Raw genomic sequence first — 21209 nt, forward strand, 5'->3', positions numbered from 1 at the left:
CTCGTGAACCGCTGGCGCTTGTCATACATCTTTCCATTGTTTAGCGCAAAGAAAAAACTCCTATGCTAGCGCCGATTAGCCTAGCCAAAGCCAGCGCATATCGAGACACGAATTGTTGGATCAGCTGTTCGTGGCTAGGATGAGGTAAATGCGCCGAATGTCTGGCGCTTTACGTGTGCATTTATTTATCTCGATCGTAGATGTGGCGACGACGTTTCTCGCTTTCGACGGGGCGTTTCGACGAGCGGCGTGCGGCACCACCGATCACCACCCGTTTCAATTTGGCGCCGCGGCGTCCTGGAAGCAGACGACGCGCCTCCGTTGCTATAGCGACGGGGCGCATGCTCAGAGAGCAGTGGAAGTGCGATCAAGTGCGAGACATCCCCCTCGCGAAAGGCACGATCAAATGCAGAGCATTCCCGGGGGCGCACGACGTTACGTAGTTTGCGTTACGTTAATGTTGTTGCACTTGTGGCAACTGCTGACGAGACAGCGCTCGTCAGCAGTAATTTGAATGAGTCAACGATATAAGGCGCGTTCGTAGCGTCCCATTCTGTGTCGGCTTTGTGGCGCAGTGGGTAGAGCACCATGTACATTGCGTTCCGCCCGCAGGGTCGAGGGATCGAAACCTGGCGAAGGATAGTATTTTCTTTCATATAGTGTAGGGGGAGGTTGCGGACTACGACTACGGACGTCAACGCGGGTGACATCGTGAGTTACTGAAATGCTCTGCATTTAAAATATAGGCACATTTGAGGAAAAATATGCGTAATAAACCGGCAGGGCCCGCGTTCCTTTAGTTAACGACGCCCGTTGGGTTGTTTATTGTGATAGCAAGCGCAGAGTGTGGCAGTGCAACGCCGGCACGTGCGAGGAGGAAAGCACGAAGAGAACAGAACTCCCGCTGGCGCAGTTTCAGTCAGGGGGCGCGCGAGCACTGCGAATGCGGGAAATATGAATTGCATGGGGTGGTAGCAGTAAGCGGATAACGGCGGTACAGCCCATTATGGCGAATCACTGCTCTGCACTTTCGCCAGCTTTCACATTGAGCGGAACGGCTGTAATTTTTTTGTTCTATGTCCTGAAGACGGGCTGTGTAGCGGCGAAAATTTTTGCCGACATGCCCTATCTACTGTTAACCCAGTAAAAACAAGCGACTAGAAATGAACGCCAAAAAGCCGCGCACCTGCCGCTCCAGGTCAAAGAGACCTCCCAAGAGAAAACCAGCTGAACATCTCACACACAAAATTTTCGAGGTCAGGCCACACATACATTTACATTCAGCAGCCGCTCACGGATTCACCGCGGCTGGCAAAACTGAGCGTTTGAAGCACGAAGAAGGAATGAGAAGCGGAGCTGATACCAACAAGCATATCTTCACTTTACAAGTATTCTAGTCGTGACAGTTGTCATGTGCAGTACGGGGCAACCTTTAAGGGCATATGGAAACAGCATTATGGCAGTAATTTGCAAATCATCTTGCGTGCTGTCCATCGTTGATAATCGGTAGATACCGCATAATCAATGAATTGTGTACTTCCCACAGCTTCGAAGTTATTTGCATCTGCAGTACAGAATTAGTTATTAATTTGTTCGGAATTATGGCACCTCAGTGTACTATCCATGGAATTCATCGGTTAGTAAAGAGCTGAGAAGGTCGCTCTACTCTGCAAACGTAAAATAGGTTGCAGTTGCGATCTTTTTTCGATGGGTAGTTGTTTCTTCAGTTCCTTAAAGAACTCAGCGAAGGCGGAAAACTGGTACAAAAGCACTCCGGAGTATTTACAGCTTTTCAATCAACAAGAACATCGCGTCCAAAATTCTTTACCCTACACTACACCAGAACGTGACATGGCGCGTTTGTTTGCTCATTTAACACCCTGAGATTGAATCTTTTCAGTAGCTGAGTGCCTCGGCGCCACTCTAAGTAAGCATACTGAACTCATTTTGAAGGTCCAGGACCGATCCGCCACCATCCCCGAAAGGCGGGTTGCCCAAATCTGTGTGATATAAAAATTATGGGTTCCGTGTTCTAATCACACTGCCGAATGTTCTTAGCAAAAACCATTCTGACATTCCAAATGGAATTAGATCGTGGAGAGTCCCGAACTACAACGACGTCCTCAAACTCCAGTAAATTTGAGCGTTGTTTTAGCACACAATTATCGAGTGAAAAGAGGCACAACTTCAAGCAGCAAATCATTGAGATTGGTGTCGTTTGTCATGGCTTCCAAGGTTTTCTTTTGGTTTCCAGAAATCTTACATTTCACATAGTTTTGATTTGATTGTAGGATTTAACGCGCCGACGCAACGTAGGCAATGAGGCGCGCTGTAGTGGAGGGCTCCGGATTAATTTTAACCACCTGGAGATCTATAACGTGGTCAAAATCTTGTACACACGGGCGTTTTTACTTTTCGCTTTCGCCCCCATCAGAAATGCGGCCTCGACGGCCGGGAATCGAACCGCGTACTCGTGCTCAGCAGCGCAACGCCTTAACCACTGAGCCACCGCGGCGGGTATTTGACGTAAGTCGTAAGGTGGAAACCCTCGTGCGGGTTATTTTCGCGAAGAAAATAAAATTACTTTCCAATGGCATTAGATTTGGGATTCAGGAGATTTTCCTAACTTTTTTCCACAGTAAAGGAAGAGTAAAATGCCTGATCATATTGGCGGGGCAGCTTTCGCAGCTCTCATGAGCTCAGCTTCCCCAATGCTCAGAAGGGGTATTTCTAATGGTGCTTTTATAAAGTCTTTAAATCTTACTGAGTGTGCAACGCGGGAAATTTAATAAGAGTTCCCCAACTGGAAGGCATCGTCCAACACTTCCGGTAAGTAAGTAGTTGCACTCTTAGTTTTGTGCTGTAAGCACTGCGAAAGCGATAGGACCTCAAGAAAGAGCGGCACTGCAAAACGTTATCGCTGCAGTGCATAGTTCTTGCAACTTTCTCCAGAGTGAGCATCGAATGAACTGAAAGAACACCAACACGTTTTTGTTACATCGCTTCCGTGACGTCCCTGTAGCATACAAACAAAGCCCACACTGATAAAAAGAGAAAACCCTTTTCAGCGGCCTTATAAATGATATGACGCACATAGAGCAGCCGTATTTGGTCTGAATACTTCAGGGCTACCTAACAAGAATACCGGCACTTCCTTGACTATGTTGTAACAGCATTCTACATTTCGGGGATGAGTGAAATGGGTGTAGCAAGGGCTAACATTTCGTTTTGAAACACACCCGCAGTCATATGACGTTTACCTAGGGCCACAGGCCAAGATGGAGATCGCTCAGGTGTTGTGCCACCGCGACTCATAAAAAAAGTGTTCGGCGGAGCAGAAACTATAAGCGAACTGTTTTAGAAGCATTATTGACAGGCCTTGCGGCACATAACGTGTCTGCTGCGCGAATGCTACTGTTCCAAATGGTATTATCCTCTAGTGGTATTTGAGATAAAGCAGCATTTTTTCTTTGATGCCTTTTTACTACAAATACACTGTCAACATAATGAGAAAAAAGCAACTGCCTTCCTCGCAAATTATGCGTCGGCAAAGATTACGACGACATATATTGAGCGGTAATACAAATCGACTATGTAGAGGAGCAAGGACGGCCTAAAATATCCTTCCTGTTGCTATCGCTGCCCCAAAGTCCACTACAATGTGGGCTGTGGATTTTGTAAATCTTGATTTTGCGCTTCCTCTGGGGATGTACACGATATGCAGGTTATTGAATTATCTCGCCACTACAAAGAAGATATTTAAACACGAAAGAGGGTAAGGAACAATATTTTATGACAAAAAACGCATGTTGTAGAACAGTGAAAACTTGGTTTTATTCGCTGTCACATGATTCGCAGAAATGCCAGCACTTGCGGCAATCACACACGCACTTTAAATGTCGCGGACGTCATGGTGTGCGGTGTCGCAGATGTGTCATTTTAGAAGCCGCATTTGATTGAATATTCTAAGCAGGGCTACTAAACTAAACAAGACGTATAACTCGGCGTGTGACTTCTGTGGCAAGGAGTGGTGCAAGTTGACGTCTGCCTCGCAAAATGCTAGGGGTTCGAGAATGTGGTAAGAAATGTCCACATGTCGCCTACCTATGCCGCCTTGCGTCTAGTTGTCGCAGAACGCATTTCAGCACTTGACTTTAAATAAATTACCATAATCAACAATGTCGAGCAACGCATTGGGATGTCCAGAATTATGCAAATGGCATCGTATATTGAAAAGGCTTTACCTTAGACCGTGCAGGTTTTCGGCGTCATACAATATACCATGGCATGTCACACAGACGCCAGTGCGAGGGAGCTGTCCATATTTGTCATGAATAAAAAACAATATTTGACGAATCCCGCGAGCGCACGCCCGCCCGTTTCACCATGCTGCAAATCGTGACATGGAGTTTTTATAGAACTGACAAGGTGCACCGCTGCGCTTTCCATCACTTTTATTTTTTCACTCTTAGATTCCCGTTGCCCCCCCCCCCCCCCCTCCCCAAGTCTATGTTCGTGCGTTTTTGCGCTCAGGTAGATGTGTTCAGAAAAGACGCATATCTGTACTGACACTCCCAAAACGTACCTGAAACGCACTGTACTGTACTTTTTTGCTTAACACAAGCTTTGCCATACCCAAGTGAGGGCCTTTCATAATATGGCGTGCTTAGGTACAGCTCGCGAAGAAATTGCCAGAGTACGTGGCGTCACTGATGGTTGCCATGTTTCCTCTTAATGTGTGCGCACTCCCGACTAAAACAACCAAGGCTATTACTGTGAATATGGATGCTCAGCAGAGCTGTGTAGCACTTGAGGGTACACGTACAGTTTTGTCGCGAAGAGCTGCTGCAGAGAAACGCGCAGTAAGGAATCATTAGACGTGACGCACATTGTGAACGTTGCCACGTCAGCCTTTTCACAAAAGGTATTCAGCAACACGTCTATGGCACGACATATTTAACACTATTAGTAGCCATCCAACCGTTCTCAAAACAACAACAATTTGTCGCACACCACGGAAATGAATACGGAATGTCTGCCACAAGTCGTGCTGAAATTTCTCAAATGCCCCCTAGTTCTGGACCAATTTACAGGCGCTTCTTTGACTCATTCACTTCGCGGCACCCGTGTTTTAGTGCGAAGCAGTATATGTCTATCTTTTCCAGTTTTTATTCCGGTGAAGCCGCTGTAGATGGCGCTGCTCCGGCGCTCCTAGTCGCCACCTCCGACTTCTCTTCCACAACCGTTATTCCCCTCTGAACCACCGAGGCCTCTATCACAAAAGCAGCAAACTGCACCACTGTACCGGAATGCCTGCATGCAATTGCAGTTCTGTACATGTTTTGTTTATCTCCGGATGTTGTTTTAACAAATAATCCTGTATGATCTGCCTATAATTCCGGAACAAGTAGGCGTGCCTAACTTATCGCTATCAAATAATTAAGAACGCAGGCCTGTTTTGTCTAACGAACTTTGTTCTGTTGTATTGATTGATTGTAGGGTTTAACGCGCTGACGCAGCGCAGGCGATGAGGCGCTCCGTTGTGGCGGGCTCCGGATCAATTAATTATTTGTTCTATTGTAATACCCCGTTCTCTTGTTCCGGTCCATTTTGTTTGAAATGCCACAAGCAGCCAAGTAAGGATTGTCTCATTTACAGTGCGTTAGTAGCCGAGTATAATGTTTTTTGCATCTAGGATTTTTGCTAGAGCCGGATTGCCGAATTGCTAGACCCAAAATTTGCCACTACTGTTTAAGCGAATATCGGACTAAATGAACTTATTTAATGCCCCATACTATGTTATAACGAGGCTCGTCTGTGGTTGCCTTTAGGAAGATGTCGAGGATAAAAAAACCAGAGGTGGGACAATCGTTTACGAGCCACTAGCGTTACTACAAGGTAATGGCCGAATGGGCCAATGTACCAGTGGGTATAACATATATATTGAGTCACTCGCTGTTTGCCATGTTGAGTTCACGGTGGAGTGGTGCGCAGTCAGGAATTTTATAAGCAATAATATGGGCTTTACGGAAGGCCTGTAAATAAAGAAAAGATCCGCGCTGTCATCACAGATGGCATGCGACATACGCGAGCGCGAGAAAATTGAATTGAATTGAAGAAACTGTCGCTGTATTAACAACATAATTTGCGAAAGCAGAGATGGAGCCTGGAACAAGGGATAGAAAAGAAAGGTAGCAATATTTGAAAAGAATGCTAATTCGAAATTTACTTATTGCGGTGTCTTGTTTCTTGCATATGTTTTTATGGAGGCACTTTACTCTGTTAAGGCGGTAGTAACAAAACAACAGCTTAATTCAGCTGCACCGCCAAATAGGAATGGAACGCAATCTCGTAATTTCCAGTCTGTAAGACCAGCATTTCATGCTAGCTGATGAGTTCAAATCTTGCCATTGTTTACGTCGTGACAGGCGTAATTTAAAAAATCCAGCTCGCCCTCAGAGAAAATCTTCATTTTGGTTTTAGACATTTGCTTGCGTAAGATTTGCAGTGTAACAGAATTTGCTGGATCAGTGGCTTTTTAATTTATAGAGAAATGCGTAATAAGGCGTACTGTACCCCAAATCTAAATTAGTGCTATGAGGTTGCCTACCTATGGCGATAGAAAGAAAGCAGCTCGATATCATAACGGGCCTGCAATATAGTTGGGAATACATCAAAGAATATTTTTGCCCTTCTTACTCTTTCGGGGATACCTTTTCCCAAATATCCAGCCATATTATGTACACCCTAACAGGAATTCACGCCCGAAATTGTAATCCTTTAGAACCAGCCGTTTGCCTTGGCGTTAATATCTCTTACTTGCCTTTTTTACTTTGTTAGGGGTGTAATTTAAAATACGAAGCCATTTAACGAAATACGTGGCTGAACGTTATTGCCTGTAATCACCTGTGCGCGAAATTGCGACCTGTCGCATTCCAATCAACAAGAATAGTTCAATGGTTGAACTCAGGGTTCAACACAATAGTACTCCTGCAGACCTTCCGTATTTTTTTACTGTGGCGTAAAAAAAGCCACTACAGGGCTGGCTAATAGAGAAAAGTGCCGTTTTTTCCTGCATTTAGGTTGGTCATTCAACAGTGGGATTGCTCAACAAGATAAACATCAAACATCCCCCTCGCGAGGGGCACGATCAAATGCAGAGCATTTCCACGGGGGGCGCGCCTGCAAGTCGTATGGATTACGTATTGGTTGTTGTTGTAATTGTTGTCTTCCAGCGTAGACATTGTCGATGAAGTCGATGGTGAAGCGTGAAACGTGCCGTGAACCCCCTGCCGCGGCTATGACGCAACGTGGAGCGGCTATGATGCAACGTGGCGCGGCTATGACGCAACACAATCCAACACAATCCACTTTAATCCAATCCAATCCAAATCCAAACCAATCGAAGCCAAGCCAAGTCAATCTAATCCAATGCCCCTCGCGAGAGAGTGTTATAGCGCCGAACTCGCGCCACCACACGAACGCGTGATGTTGACGTCACGATCACGCCACAGATGTTAGCGACCGGAGCGCGCGCGAACGACATATGTGGTTTAAGCGCGAACCGACCGCTGCGAGAGAGCGCGATGCGAGCGTCCCCACCTGTTCTTGGGCGCGAACCGACTGTTGCTCAGCGCGAACCCAACGTGGCGAGAGAGGGTGTTGCGCACGTCCCCACCTGTTGTACGCCCGAACCGAACGCGGCGAGAGAGGGTGTTGGGAGTGGAGAGAAGGCGAGGAGGACGCGGGGGAGAGGGCGCACCTGTGGCCGACGGTTGAATGAGTCAAGGATATAAGGCGCGTTCGTAACCTTCCGTTCTGTGTCGGCTTTGTGGCGCAGTGGTTAGAGCACCATGTACCTTGCGTTCCGCCCGCAGAGTCGTGGGTTCGAAACCTGACGCCGGTATGTATTATTTTTTTATATAGTGTAGGGGGAGCGATGCGGACTACGGACGTCAACGCGGGTGACATCGTGAGTTACTGAAATGCTCTGCATTTAAAAAAAAACATCTTTGTGGTCGTAAAATGGGGATTGGGTAAAAACGCAAGATATTCCTGAAGGCGAGCGGTATGATCACAAATTCGCGAAATCCTTCACTCCATTAGAAGTATGTATCTCCTAACGTACATAGTTTGGGAGCCCTTGCGATACGATATAAATTGCCTCCTTTGTGGTGACCCGGCCATCCTTATCGCCTCTATTGGTTGCATGCCCTAAATACCACTGCCCGTGTGTAAGCAGTGATGAGCAGTGGGAGGGTGCGCTGGGTAGCTCATACTTGGAACTCCAAACCCTCCTGGTCACGATAGGGCTGCCACCGTCGCCGCCATACTCAACCGGCGGCCACCACGCACCACAAACCCACACGACTCAACAAATGTGTTTCTCTCTCTCTCGCTCTCTCTCTCTCTCTCTCTCTCTCTCTCTCTATATATATATATATATATATATATATATATGTGTGGGATCCGTCGACCCCCAAGGACAAGACTCAAGCGTCGGGGGGAGAGGAACGACCATCGAGGTCTATGTTTAATGGAACATCAAAGGGAAGAGAATACGAAGAAGCAATGCGTGCGCTCGTGCGCCCCTAGACATGACGATGATGCCAGATCACAGGGAAATTGACCTCTGTCCCTTCAAGACAATGGCTGGCCACACCAGGCCTATGGCGGTCGATGACGATGTGGCTGCGACCCATTCAAAGAGATTCTACATCTTCCCGGCCGCCAAGGACGTAGAGCCAGCATGCTTTTAAAGGACAGAGACGTTGAGAGGGTAGCCTGGTTCGATCGGGTAACGTTCACCGACTTCGAAATCAAAAACTGAAGGGTGAAGTATGGTGCACTAGCCTCGTCGGCTGTTTTCTGTGGCAGCCCGAGAGGACTCTTTGGTTTCTGGAGCTCCCGATGCGAACACATCCACGTAGGGTCTTCCCACCACGATGGGGACTGTAGCAGCGACTGGTCTCCTATTCCTTTTTTTAGGGCGTCAGTCAGGTTCTCGCTTCTTGACCAACACTGCCCCTTATCCGGGGTCTCAACCAACTGGTCACATGTTCGCTCTTCTGCATCGAAGTTGTCGGATAGGTCGATGTCCTGCTTCCGAGGAAGAACGTGTTCGTGTCGTGCGTCTTCTGAGACTTGAACCCTCGTTGAAGCGCGTACTGGATCTTTACTGACTGTGGCCTCCGATTCTCCAAATCGTTCGAAAGCGAAAGGTACACCAGGCAGGCTCGCGTGTAGAACCACGACGTTCTTACAGTGGACTGTTTTCGGCGTAGTCTGAACACGTCCTTGAACTGTCCAGCCCAGTCGTGTTTCTACAGCTTTCATGCTGGGTCCAACTGTTTTTATGTTCCCTGTCACTATGTCCCAGTAGAAGTCGGAACCAATCAAAATCGATATGCCGTTGTTTTTTCCTGATCCGCACAGTACAGCTGTCGTGTCGATAGAGTGCGACTTTAAAACATTTATGATGTTCTGGTCGGGAACAGGAATCATCTGATTGCAGATCGACGAAACCTCCAGTGCTTCGACACTGAATGCTTTTTCACCTGTAGGGTCAAGCAGGTGAACTCGAACTCTTCTTAGAGTTTCATTAGTTTCTTTCCCTCCGAAGACTCCTACAGTCAGGACCTCCTTTCCAAGAAATTCGCATCCTAACTTCCTAGAGGCTGCGGTAGTGATGAAACTCCGCTGGCTTCCCCCGTCTAACAGAATCCTGCACCTTTCGGCGCTACGGGCGCCGGAAGCCTGGATGTTCAGCGTCTGGAGGAGGATCGCGCTACCTGTTTTTCCTGAGAGGAGCTGTGGGGGGTCCGATATAAGTTGTCCCTTTTCATGGCTGTCTGGATTTGCGTTGCACATCGAGGAGACATGCCGTCGTTTACAGCGCAGGCAGGCAATTCTCTTTCTGCACTTTCGGGCGATGTGTCCTCGGGTCAAACAACGGAAACAACGTCCGTATCTGGTAAGAAGGCTCTTCTTATGTTCCATGGTTACGTCTTCAGCTTCGCAAGACGCTGGGTCATGTGAGGCGGAACAAAACAAGCACTTTCGTATGTCGGGAGCTGCGGCATGCAGGAACGCTGCAGTATGTTCATGTTCGAAAATTCCTGTTTGTAGCTGTTCCCCTGGCTTGTCGTCCTTCTTAAACTTCGTTAAATCCGACGTGTCCTGAATAACTGCTTCCAGGCACTCAACTTCGTTTCCAAAGAAGTCCATGAGTTCGTCAAACTTTTTCTTGTGGTCGATCGGTTGTTGCTCTCGCTCTATGCCAGTTGACCTCGAAGCAGTACATGAAGTTCTTGACCAATGGTGGTACCTCACGATCATGTCTCGAGGGAGTGCTCGTAGAAGCAGCTCACGTAACCTGGAGCAATAGGTGTCCGCGCTTGTTCCAAGGGCGTTCAAGCTCCTACAGTGTACTTGAACCTCGTCGTAAAGCTTTCGAAGTTGTGCGACGTCACTCGAAGACGAAACTGCTCTGATATCAATCAGTGCCCGCAGGTGGTCTTGAACAATCCTAGTTTGATCGCCGAACCGCTTCAGGAGTATTTCTACTGCGTCGTAATAGCACTGTTCTGTAACGGGGAGCCCAGTTACTGCGGAAGCGGCCTATCCGGTAAGCAGGCTGGTCAAATAATGAAACTTTTCAGTCGCTCGCAGTTTCGAATTCTTGTGTATGGCGTGCTCAAATTGACTCCAGAATCTGGTCCAATTATGACGGTCTCCATCAAACTTCGTCAGTTCTATGGTCGGTAGCTTCGTTTTGGTGGTTGCGGTTTCGCTAGGCGGCGGTCTCGTTAAAGAAGGCGAAACGAGCGACTCACCAGCCTGTTCGCCTCGAGATCTGTGTTGAAGCTCCGCTCTTATCTTCACCACCTTGTCGTTGTAGGAAGTCGTGTTGGAAGTCTCTTCGGTGACCATTTCGTCCATGATGTCCCCCAAAATGTCCTCGTCCAGCTTCAGGATGGGTCGATACATGGCCTCGATCCTCTCCAAGGATACCGCTGCGTCCATCGCCGTCGTCAGGGTGCCACTTCGGAGGCCGTCTTCTATCTCCGTCAAGAAGGCGGAAAGCTTGTCGCGAAGGGCAGTTCGTCGCCGCAGCTTGCGCTCGATTGAAATCATCCTTGGTCCTTGGAGGTAGGTCCGCCGGTCAGTCAAGCAGAAGCCGTCAAAGAAAAGCTATCGGTCCTGCTTGTCGATGTCGGCCTGGCAGACGCGAGTCCCGGGTCGTTTCGGCTCCAAGTTGTGGGATCCGTCGACCCCCAAGGACAAGACTCAAGCGTCGGGGGGGAGAGGAACGACCATCGAGGTCTATGTTTAATGGAACATCAAAGGGAAGAGAATACGAAGAAGCAATGCGTGCGCTCGTGCGCCCCTAGACATGAAGATGATGCCAGATCACAGGGAGATTGACCTCTGTCCCTTCAAGACAATGGCTGGCCACACCAGGCCTATGGCGGTCGATGACGCTGCGGCTGCGACCCATTCAAAGAGATTCTACAATATATATACAAAGATAGGTCGGCAGTCTACAACTCCAAAGGAGGCATAGGGGTGTGGTTAGGCTCTCTTTTTTTTGTAACATTTGTTTAAATATACGGAACAAAGAAAGAAACACGCGCGCCCAGAGTGGGGACCGAACCCACGCCTTTCGATTAGATCTCGAATGCCTTACCAACTCGGCTATCTGGGCGACTGTGTTTTCCTTCACTTTCTGGGCTATTTATATTTACTAGAAGTGTATCTGAAGCTTGAGGGTGGTGGCCAGCGCCACTCTGACTACACGGGGAGACGGGGACCTTCTTTTCAACCCCCGGGGCGTGACACGAACGTCTACAGCCTGTCATGAGCGGGTTACTGGCGGGAAGCCCTCTTATGCTACCTAGGCATATGCTACCTAGGCATATATATATATATATATATATATATATATATATATATATATATATATATATATATATATATATATATATATATATATATATATATCTGTGCGTGTGTGCGTGTCTCACGCCGTGTCTGTCTCTCTTTGAAACTTTGAAGTCTATAAGTACGGGAGTTTCTTCCGGGCTATGACGATTTAGTCTGGCAGACAGCAGGTCGGCCTGTCGGTAGGTCGGCAGGCGTAATTACTGCGTAATTATATCTGCATAATTACACCGGCATAATACTATTATCTGCATAATTACACATTCTGTAGTGTAGAGTTAATAAAATAGATGTTTAATCTGACGGCGGTCTGTCGCCATTATCGGAGGCATGCTGATTTCCCTCCATAAAGCTTCCCACCATGACGCGATGTTTGTTGGCATGGTGATTGCTTAGTAACTCTTAGTTGCCTCTTCATGAAAGACTTTCCCTGGAAACTGCACAAAACGCGCCGCGGGAGCTTAGTTCCAAAAGCGTTGTACCTCCAAAACCAACGACCACTAATCCATCCCGGACGCGGCGGTCGTTTTTCTGCTGGAGGCGACAAACAAAAACGCCCATGTACGGGTATTTCGGAGAACACTTAATCTACTCAAGTGGCCGGAATTGATCCCAAGGCCTCCGATACGGCATACCTGAGTGATGAAGTGTAGCCTCGACGAGTAAAACCAGAAAATTTGAATTTTTTTATTATACACTACGCAGAAAGCCGCACTCCGGTAGCGCAGGGACGAATGGCCTCCGTAGCAATGTGTGACTTTCTACCTCAAGGTATGACACCAAATGAATGAGATGCCGTGTATATATTCTCGTCCCCAGGCTTCAAACTTTCATAAATCATGTGGTAGTTAAACTGAGAACTCGAGATTAGATTTTTGCATGGGTTGACTGTCCCATAGGCAAGTTTTTCTTGGTATTTGGGAAGGACAGCCGTGCCGTGTAGCCGAGTGGTCCTCCTTCATGTATATTCCATGCTCACGAGACCGTAAAAGAAGCGGAGGAGCGAAGGCTCATTCGATAAACCGGCCTCAGTACGCTTGATACATCTGCGCTTCTTTCTCGATGCAGCACACGGAGGGTCCACGCTGGACCTACCATCACTCCTCGGGAGCGCAGAGGAGACCGAGGAGAAAGGTACGACTCAGAGCGACACGCCAGGGGAAGCGAGGTAAGGAGGGAGATATCTAAAGCGCGAGAGATGAGTACGACTCGTACGCTTCGACGAACCCACATCCAGCGGACAGTTGTCATTGCGGCGGGAAGCGAGAGCCAAGGTATGCATATTTCATAAGCTCCTAAGACGTGAGCGCCCCTAAAAAGTAGCAGAAAAACTCCCGCTGCTCGATTCCCACAGCAACGAGGGAAAAATTGCAAGCTAAGGCGTAGAATAAACAGCAAGGAAGAGTGGGAATTTCCCCGTAGCGTGTACAAATGACGAGACCGTGTGATATAGCGTCTCGGTTGTTTTCGTTGTTTTTATTTTAGTAATGTTAGTCTGCAATGCTTTTTACTGCGTATGTTCATTCGTGGAGCGGGCGCATAAACGAGCGCGCTTAAACCTCCTTGAAAGTCCCACACGCACGATGGCCGCCAAATGCCTGGATGAAGTGAAGTGCTGGGCGCAGCCACGTACAGTTGAAGACGGCCACCCACTCGTTCACGGATGCGACGGAAAGGCGAAATTTGCGAAAACTTTATTCAAGTAGAACTTCAAAAGCTCGTTCCCGGTGAACACAAATAGTAGCTAACACTTTTAGGAAATATGTAATTTACAAGTGATTGCAAGGGACGCGAACGCTGCGCATAATTGTTGCAGGGCGACCTATCTTTATTTTTTATTTTAGCATTGCAGAAGAGTTATTACATGATGTTTTTGAGCTTTTCCAGTCTCTTGGATTTGTTTCGAAATTATGGGGTTTTGTCAGAACTATGCGATTTTCTGTATAATGGCGTCTCCACTTACGTTTGCGCGCAAAAGCACAACCACGCCTCTGCGGCTGCTTTATGTCTGCGCTTTAGAGGTTTCATTCCTTTGCTGGGACGAAAGGCCCATGTGGTACCAATGTACCTATAAATATCGCGAGCTGAGAAAGGTATGTGCACCATGTTGTAGCAAAGAAATTTTCTCTTAAGGGAGCGAAATTTTATCACGAGTGTTCCCCAGTGCACCTCATTACCATTTCCGCTACGCCTTTTCCCCCTGTACGCATTATTTCTTGCAATCAGTGGCGCGCTACTAAAAGCAAGTTTTTCAACACATTTAGAAGGCGCAACCTTACTTCTCATGAATTACTCAGTGAACTTAAAAAAATTCCACTCTGGCGTTCGGCACGTACATATTTGCATTTGGAAGTTAACGCTGACTTCCAAGGCGGGAAGGCTTTTTTACTGTCGTAGCGGTAAACACATCATTTGTTGCTGCTACTACATTGTCGTTTGAGAAACCGCAAAAAGTAAGTAATGACCATATTGTATAAAAGTAGGCTTTACTATTTTCATCAACCCATTGTTTGAATACTTCTCATAATGGACATCTTTTTTTAGCAGAAACATGTATTGATACAATCGATATCCGGCTATCGAGAGAAACTTAGCCAATGCATCTCAGCTGCTCTCCCAAATTGGTTATAGTCTAGTCTACTTATAACGACATCCAAGTGCCAAGGAAATACCATCGTTATTACCGATAATTGTTATAAGCGGGTTGCGAAATAAAAAAACGGAACAGACCTCAAACCATTTTATTCGCATGCCAGCAAGGTCGTACTACTACTAATGTGTGCACAAGAAGCCACAGTCGGTCACCTTTGTTTGCCGCGTCTTAAGCTAGTGCAAATCTTTTCCAAGAGCATCTGTAGGTGCTTAACCTAGGTGAGGTAAGTGCCCTTGGCGGAAACAAAGTCCCCGAGGGGCTGTGTCACGCATTGGGCCTCCTACGAAGACACTAACTGAGTAGGCTGCGCAACCGCGTCATTAGAGTCACCACTGTTGCAGTTTTGGTGCACAATATAACCGGATTCAATCGTTATATCCGATGTCGCGGAACTGGAGCATTGTAATAAGCGGTTTATTTTACCATAGAAACAATACAAAAGTTGACGGTGCCATAGCTGTTCATCGTTATTTTCGATATATGGTTATAACCGGTATCGTTATAAGTGGACTCGACTGTATTTCCAAAACGAAGCGCCAGCCTAATAAAGGAAACAAAGCTACGAGCGCTTCGTTTTTCCCCCCACATCACCTAGGATTCCAAAACACACCTGCTCACGCAAAACGCAACCGACCACGAGTAACTAAGCCCCGTCTTGTTTTTTTTGTTTTTTTTTTTGTCTCTTTTCATTACACCTCCACGGGTAAGAATTACGAAGCCATTTAACGAAATACGTGCCTGAACGTTATTGCCTGTAATCACCTGTGCGCGAAATTGGAACCTGTCGCATTCCAATCACAAGAATAGTTCGACGGTTGAACTCAGGGTTCAACCAAATAGTACTCCTGCAGTCCTTTTGTAGTTTTTTTACTGTGGCGTCAAAAAAGCCACTACAGTGCTGGCTAACAGAGAAAAGTGCCGTTTTTTTCTGCCATTTAGGTTCGCCATTCTACAGTGGGCTACAAACTTGTGAGTCTTATAAAAAACATTGTTCGACAAGATAAAAAAACCCCAGCTAGAAAAATGAAATAGATGTTCCACCAAACACCAACGATCATAGAACGTATACTATTTACTTAGACATGGAACAGCCTCCCGCAACCCCACCCCCTTGGTGATTATTTGCGTCGTTTTGAGGGAGGCGTGGCAGTATGGAATAAATTGCGATATTATTTCCGCAGTCCCTCTTTCGCAAAGCTGCTTTGTGCGAGCATCTCTTGGGAACAGTGTTGCTCAAAAAAACATAATTGTGCTCGGTCAAACTAAAGCACCCCCCACACTGAAGCCTAAATCGTTTCTAGACAGGCGATCTTGAAGACATGTCGCTCGCCTCTGCGCTTTTACTAACGGCAACTCACAATCTTATACAATTTCGAACAAGAGTGGTTGAACTCTAAGGCCACAAGTTCTTGAGCTTCATCCAGATGCATGCGAATGACAAATCCGTGGCGGGAGCAAAGCAAATTCGGTGAATAGCAGTAATTCATTTATTTCATTTGATTTAAAATGTGACCTGCGCTGTGGCATCCCACAATCCAACATTGTGTTCCGTATATGCAACGGTGTGACAGCGAAGACCAAAGTTGTCGGTCACATTTCACGCATGGTGCATTTTAAAAGAATTTGCTTTGTTGGCTGCATGTGTTGGCAACTTCAGTGTATTGTGATGATGCTGAACGAATGGATTTGTTTTCGGAATTAGCGTGAGTTGAAGTCATCCACTCGAAATCATCAACCCCGCTGATTCCCATGGTTTTCATGTCCATGACTACAAATAAAAAATAAGGCGCAGTCTTACACGACTGCTCCGAAGATACGCAAAAAAAACCAACGACGTCCTTACGTTACCCACTACTTCTTGCAGAAAGTTTTGACAAAGAAATGAAGGAAGCTCACACTAACGCGTAAGACTTGAAGGTAGAGAAACTGCACGCAAAATTCATGATCATCACAACTGTTTAAGTTCATGATTGCATCTGCTTTGCTTCTTTGCGGGCGCAACGACCTTTACTCCATGTCTGTTTCTATAACGGTGGAGAAGAAGCAAATCGACGAAGCAGAATCAACGAACGAACAGAAGGCGCACACTTAAACTAGGCGCCCGCTGGTGCAAGGTGTAACTTATAACGTCTTCTGTGTCCAGCAGATGCGGTGATTCCACTACCCACAGTCACATCCGAGTGAGTAAGCCGTTTAACTCTCCGGTGCTAACTCATGGTCGTAGCCGAGTCGGCAAGAGGACTGACTCTAACTCCGTTGATCTATCAGACCTAGATAGGCTCGAATCGTGCCGGTGCCGGTGCCGGGGCCGGTTATTTGTTTTCTTTATGCTGTTATACTGAGTTTTGTGAAGCGCCGGGATCAACGAATTTCTAAATAGCTTCGCTCTTATGAAATGGTTTCCAACTAGTTTCAGAACCTGCAGTTAGGGAAGTCGCACGTGTAGTTCTTCGCAGCGTATCTTTCACAGTGGCATAAGCAATATGTAATTTGAATTATCCTCTACAAACCGGCGGTGAAAGCTATTACTGGTGACGGTTGGCTGTGCGGAAACAAAAACAGTGGATTATCGTCTCCCACACACCCTCCAAGTATGCGGCACAGGGTGCGAAAATGGAGCTTTTACTATGACTTATATTGAGGCACGTCAGGCTGACGGCAGCTAACGAGCCGCATATATTCGTCGCATGCAAGGAAGAAAATGCAGCTCTCAAGCGGGAAAAGTGCATGCTCAAACATCAACCCCCCCTCTCCCCCCTATAGAGAAAACTCCACGTCGACTCCTCCTGAGACAACCGTAGCGCATGAATACGGCTAGCTCGTTTTTCTGCTTACGAAAATAGTCATGAACGCAGGCATAGAAATTTTATCGTCTGGAGTACTGAAAGCCGGTAAGCCGTTATTCTTATTTTCTTATTGCCGCATCGGTTTTAACTAAATTCGAGTAAGCTTGGGGAGTACAAATATTCATCGACACTATATCGCCAAAGCTTCGTCGCACAATAACGCACCCAAAAGCCCCTGGCTACACGTACCTCACTTCTGAACAGCGCTTCCAGTAACGGGCCAGACGAAACCGTATTGAAGAAGCATCCCAAAAATAGTCGCCGTAATCAATAGGCAGACCAAACGGAATTTTTAAGTGCCATTTGGCCTATAAGCTATTTATTCAGATTGTACTGGCAACCGTTATTTAGAACAAATGACAAACCTTTTTGAGACGAAAAATACCATCACTCAGACGAAATTTCTATGAAAACCAATGCACTCCTTCCTATGTAAATACGGTAATCGTAGTGTGTAACAAATCCATGGAACTTCGCGATCAGAAACTTCATGCGACAAAGAGGGGATGAGAAATAAAAAATTCGGCCATTATCCTAATTGAGATACGGAGACTGAGGAAACGGCGCTGCTGGTGGTTTTCACTAGCTTTACCTGAGCGCTTCTTAGGTGTGCCCTTTTTAAGGGAAAGATTGTTAAAAAGCGACGCTTTCTTCTTGCAAATTGAATTAAATCGAAAACAGAATCCAACTTGCCAAGTACAAAGTCAGAATCCCCTTCACCTCAGCCAAAATCTAATGTCAACGCCTTCGCTACGAACCCAGAGGAAAGGCTGTGCACACCGAATGCGCTGATAGCACAATCGGATAGACGATGGTTGAACAAAGCACCGGTCCGGGGTTCGATTCCGACGACGGGAAGCGTTTCTTTTCACCAATTTGCTGCACACGTTGTTCCCCGCCAGTGCTAACCCCGTACTCCTCAGTCCTTTGGGGTGGCCCAGTCGTTAGGTGGCCGGATTGACGGAGTGAAGATACAGGGTTCGATTCCACAGCCGTCCCTAACGAGTATTCTTTCTTGATAGGCGCACTCCTAAAACCTCCTCGTTGGCTCATTGCCTCCTCACCATTTTCCCTCACACTTCTTGGACTAAAATGTTTCCCCTGTTTACTTCGCCGAGCGTAATTTGTTGTTAACGATCCGTACGAACAGACCAGAGCTTGAACTACGCCCGCCGCGGTGGTTCAGTGGCTAAGGCGATACGCTGCTGAGCACGAGGTCACGGGGTAAATTCCCCGCAGAGGCGGCCGCTTTGCTGCTGGAGGCGAAAAGCAAAAACGCCCGTGTGTACGTGATTTCGGCGCACGTTAAAGATACCTAGGTGGTCAAAATTAATCCAGAGCCCTCCACTACGGCGGGCCTCATCGCCTGCGTTGCGTGGGCGCGTTAAACCCTACAATCAATCAATCAATTGAACAACTCCGCTGTTAAAAAGTGGTCGCTCACGTTTACTCGAAGCTTTAAGGTACTTGCGATAAGCTGCGGTGCGTCAGACCGACATCAAAAATAGCGAAACGTAAGCAATATTTATTGCGAGAACCACGACATTCCATATAATAACAATTCGTTTATTATATGCCAGAATTTGACCACAGTAATTGTGAATCACCAAGACAGGTGGTTCGAACTAAAAAAATTAACTATAAAATTATGCAACCGGATTCAGATATTAGGTTTCTATTTTAGGTTACAATGAGCACATGTGGTATACTCCAGCTAATGCTGTGGCAACACAAACTCCTTTCCACCATATTTCATGTTCTCTTGCACTTAAGTTTCTTAGAGAGGTGAGCTTCTAATGCGGCGCGTTGCTTTCTTGAACAGGGCTTATTCTGACCACGGAAGTTGTCTCACCCTTACGGAATTCCATCCAATCTCATAAATACAAGATGTCGACTTTGCCCAAGTGTTGAACTTCTGGCTAAGGTTGCGACTGCCAATAAAAAAACAAAAGAAAGTTACATCGAACCACATACTCTTTTATGTTCGTTCTTAACATCCCTAAAGATGTGAGATATCCACACTGTTATCGATCCTGCTTTTTGTGTGCCTACGCTCCGCCTGACACGCATACTGTGCCCATCTTCACACAGTCTATCAAGGCTTATACTAGCGCTTGTCTACTAGTACTCGTGGCTCGTAATACGGCCATCCACCACATACACAACATCGAAACAGTAACGAATTGCCCCCAGAACACTGCACTTAAATTACCCGCAGGCTTCGTGTATAATAAGAACGAACAACGGAGCAATTGTGTCGCTTTCTACCGTTTTAGTGCAGTCTGGGCTTCCCCAAACGGGAGAACGTCCCTTGCGACATTCCTCTCTCCACCACCATGACTCATAATTAGTCTGTCAAGATAGTAATGAAAGCAAAACAAGACATCATGAAGTCCTTCTTTCTCTTCGTTTTGAAGCCGCCACCCTGGTCCCCAATTATTGTGTGCCACTACCCCACGTTGCTTGGAATGAGGAGACCCGAAATCGGTTTTCTCTTCGCCTTAGAGACTGTTTCAACCATTCTCTTCGTGCTAAAATATTCATGTATGAGCCCCATATCCGTCCAGTCAATATGCCTCAATATTCGCCAAGTTAGCATCCGCCAGTATATGTACAATACGCAAGATAGGAGCAGCGATTTAACTTTTTTTGTGGACGTATCCGGCTAACGTACCGGCTAGAAACAGGACAATGATTGATTGATTGATTGATTGATTGTTCGATCTATTGATTGATTGATTGATTGATTGATTGATGGATTGATTGATTGATTGATTGATTGATTGATCGATCGATCGATCGATTGATTGATTGATTGATTGATTGATTGATTGATTGATTGATTGTTCGATCGATCGATTGATTGATTTATTGATTGATTGTTCGATTTATTTATTTATTGATTGATTGATTGATTGATTTATCGATCGATTGATTGATTGATTGATTGATTGATTGATTGATTGATTGATTGATTGATTGATTGATTGATTGATTGATTGATTGATTGATTGATTGATTGATTGATTGATTGATTGATTGTACGGTTTAGCGCGCCGACGCTTCACAGGAAATGAGGCGCGCCGTAATGGAGGACTCCGGATTAAATTTGACCACCTGGAGATCTTTCACGTGCGCCGAAATCTCGTATACACGGGTGGTCTTCATTTTCGCCGCCATCAGAAAAGCGGCTGCTGCGGCCGGGAATCAAACTCGCGTTCTTATTTGTGCTAACAGGACACTCTAGACCGTTCTCACGCACCTCAGGCAGGTTCATAGAGGGAGAAATTTTCTTAAAGCGATGCCTTTAAAGTGGCCATGAAAGTAAAATACAAGTTTCATTGATGATAAAGCGTGCTTTGGTCGAGTATCACCGATAATTATTTTATCGAAAACGCCATAGTATTATCAAGAATATTGTTCTCCAGAAAATGGGTTTCGAGTCGCCTCTGCTTCATCTGACAACTCTCAATGGCGTCGCATATACCTGCTTGTGTGATTGGCGGTCGGCGTGAAGAGCCACCACCAAGAAACATGACTGAAAAATTGCAGTGGGGCATCTAGTTTCTCTCGATCGTATCACTAGAACGATGACTATGAACATGACGATGACTACAACGATGACTAGAACGATGACGGTGAACACTGAGAGCTGTGTTCATAGCGTTTCCCCCTGTTGCGTCCCTGCTACCACTATTGCATCATCACTAAAATTGTGTAGCGGAAAATTTGAATTTATGTGTATAATTCTTGAGTTAAAAACACCT

At 46.4% G+C, this 21209-nt stretch overlaps 1 non-coding gene across 1 annotated transcript; it reads right to left on the reverse strand.

Annotated features, from left to right (window-relative positions):
- Positions 1-11635: 11635 nt before the first annotated feature.
- On the reverse strand, positions 11636-11707 carry Trnar-ucu (transfer RNA arginine (anticodon UCU)). Its single transcript has one exon. It is a non-coding gene; the product is annotated as a tRNA-Arg (tRNA).
- Between the last annotated feature and the right edge of the window lie 9502 nt (positions 11708-21209).

The sequence above is a fragment of the Haemaphysalis longicornis genome, unplaced genomic scaffold (assembly GCF_048455015.1).
Source record: "Haemaphysalis longicornis isolate Haplotype H1 unplaced genomic scaffold, Haemaphysalis longicornis Haplotype H1 scaffold_4, whole genome shotgun sequence".
Lineage (NCBI taxonomy): Eukaryota > Metazoa > Arthropoda > Arachnida > Ixodida > Ixodidae > Haemaphysalis > Haemaphysalis longicornis.